Source organism: Centroberyx gerrardi, chromosome 2 (assembly GCF_048128805.1).
Source record: "Centroberyx gerrardi isolate f3 chromosome 2, fCenGer3.hap1.cur.20231027, whole genome shotgun sequence".
Taxonomy (NCBI): domain Eukaryota; kingdom Metazoa; phylum Chordata; class Actinopteri; order Beryciformes; family Berycidae; genus Centroberyx; species Centroberyx gerrardi.
The window spans coordinates 34245702-34248201 of NC_135998.1; the positions used below are offsets into that span (position 1 = coordinate 34245702).

The following is a 2500-nucleotide window of genomic DNA, read 5'->3' on the forward strand; positions in this document are numbered from 1 at the left end:
AATGATGATAATAATAAGAAAATGAAATTAGAATTAATAAGAAGCAGAAACTTTATTTATATAGCACTTTAGCAAGTTTACAAAGTGCTTTACAAAAAGGCATAAAAACAAGATGAGCAAAATACAAAAAAAGAAGATAAAACTTGGGAAACGTTCAGAAGAAACAGGAGTAGAAAATAGAAAAAAATAAGAAGAAAATAAAAACATATAAAAGAACACTAAATGAAAAAAGTGGGCAAAAAGATTAGAAAGAAACCCAGAAAAGCAAGTCTCTGAAAGTGATTTGAAAGATATGCGTTTGCATATATCCGTGCATATGTATATGCATGTACGTGTGTGTGTGTGTGTGTGTGAGAGAGGGAGAGAGAGAGAGAGAGAGACAGAGAGAGAGTGTGTGTGTGAGAGAGAGATAGAGAGGGAGAGAGAGAGAAAGAGAGGGAGAGAGAGACAGAGAGATTGGAGTTTTGAGTGTGTGTGTGTGTGTGTGTGTGTGTGTGTGTGAGTGTGTGTTAATGTATGTGTGCAGCGGCAGGATGCCACAGATGGGGAAGCTTTACATATTAATGCCACTTCCTGGTGAACGAACCCTCTGACCCAGGCAGACGGATAAACCCACAACACCGCCCTCTGTCAGTTTAAACTTCATATTTATTCACCTGTTAGTGTTAAACTTTCCCCATTTAAAGCTACTAGCATTTTTAAACATCAGTATTTAATCGTCAAATTAATTGTGATAAATTGTCGTAAACAAATGAGATCGTGATCGACTCGATTCGTAGCCTACATCTCACGCCAGCGGTGTAAAAATGAAGACTACATTTCCCATAAGCCCCGTTGCTTCCGTCAGGTTTTTGGTGTCAGTCCCTCAGAATCAAAGAGCGAGGGCTTCTTTCTAGAGCCGCCATTTTGCACCGAGAGACGTTCAACGATCATACAGGGAGAAATCCATCGTAGAAGAGGAGAGAGACCAGTTTCTCCACCCACAGCAGCAGGAGAGAGACCAGAATGCATTGCAGCAGAGAGACAGGCTGGGGTTTGAGTAAAGGGGGGAGCAACTCTCACTTTTCCTTGACCAGAGAAACTCTCACTCTCTTGTTTTTAAATCACTATCACTATCACTCTCTCGTCCTGCATGTTAAAGTCGAGATGAAACGGCATTTCGAGAGTATCTAACTTCCGTATCGTGACGTATTTCCGAGTGAAACAGGAAAGACAGGCGGGACGTGACGTTGGGATGAATTTGATTTGAACGTTGAAAAGTGGGCGTGTCATAACACCCGAAGACACACCGAAGTACCATGCTGTTGCTAGCTAGCTAACTAATGAATCTTAGCTCTGTGCGCTAAAAGTTGAAGATTGATTGATGGGTGGATGCCATGATATTATTGGTTGAAATTAGTTACGGGCATGCTTACGTAAGCACACGGCATATTTTGTTTTACAGGAAGAAAACATGATTGAATTTTGATATAAGAATACAATGAAATTGATTTTTGGTATTTTTTTTGGCATATATTGTTAAATAGGTGCACAGTATGACCGGGGATGTGATCTAAAAGGGTTAAAAAGGCATTTTTCATTTCATCTCGTCTTTAAACCCACAGCTGAATGCAGCAAGTCCAGGCGAGTTCTCTGGGGGTTGTCGAAAGGCATTCTGGGAAATGTAGGAAGTGGATGAGGCAGGTTGAGGGAAAAACTAAATGACAACATTTTATCACAAAATAACTCCTGGAATGTGTTGAACATCACAGATTGAAGATAAATACCATATTTTCCGGGTGCAGGTTGGGGGTTTGCCGTCTTGCTGCGGGACGCTACAGCAGGGATTTACACTGGGATCGAACCCGTGACCCAGCTGTACTGTACACACACGCTGAGTCAGCAGTTGTCCTGTTTATCCTGTATTTAACCCGTAGAAGCTTGATGCAGCTCTGTTCTCTCCCTTGCCTCTTCGCCTCACCCTCCTCCTCCTCCTCCTTCTACTTTAGCTAACTGCTCCCCGGGGCAGAGAAGAAGCATCACACACATGCACACACACATGCACACACACACACAACACACACACACACAGACCATTAGAAGAACTAAGAGGGAGGAAGCTTTCAGTCACATTAAGAATCGAGGAAATGCGTCAGAAAAAGCAATTTTCATAAGAACCAGAGAAAAATAATGCATTTTTCATCAATGTCCATTAACTTGGGATATTTTTAAAAGCACTGCATAACATTTAAAAAGAAAAGGAATGAAGTGGAAGTGGAGAAAAGGAGAGAAGGAGAAAATAAACGGATGGATGGATGAATGATGGATGGATGGATGAATTTCCGTATGAGTGGGTGGAATTGCAAATGAAGGATATGGGACTCATGAAGGAGAGGGAAGGAAGGAAGGAAGGAAGGAAGGTGGGATTACTCAAATGGAGTTTCTTTCTTTTATCTTCCTCTCTTTCTTGCTTTTCTCCGTCTTCCACCGCCTCTCCATCTTTCACTTCAGTCAAAATCGT

At 41.6% G+C, this 2500-nt stretch overlaps 2 protein-coding genes across 2 annotated transcripts in view; both read left to right on the forward strand.

Moving 5' to 3' along the window:
* Positions 1-2500, forward strand: part of LOC139917330 (anthrax toxin receptor 2-like) — a 261176-nt gene that overhangs the window by 203859 nt on the left and 54817 nt on the right. The window lies entirely within an intron of this gene.
* LOC139909969 (uncharacterized) overlaps positions 1-2500 on the forward strand; it is a 28444-nt gene that overhangs the window by 15291 nt on the left and 10653 nt on the right. The gene's annotated exons all lie outside the window — the stretch shown is intronic.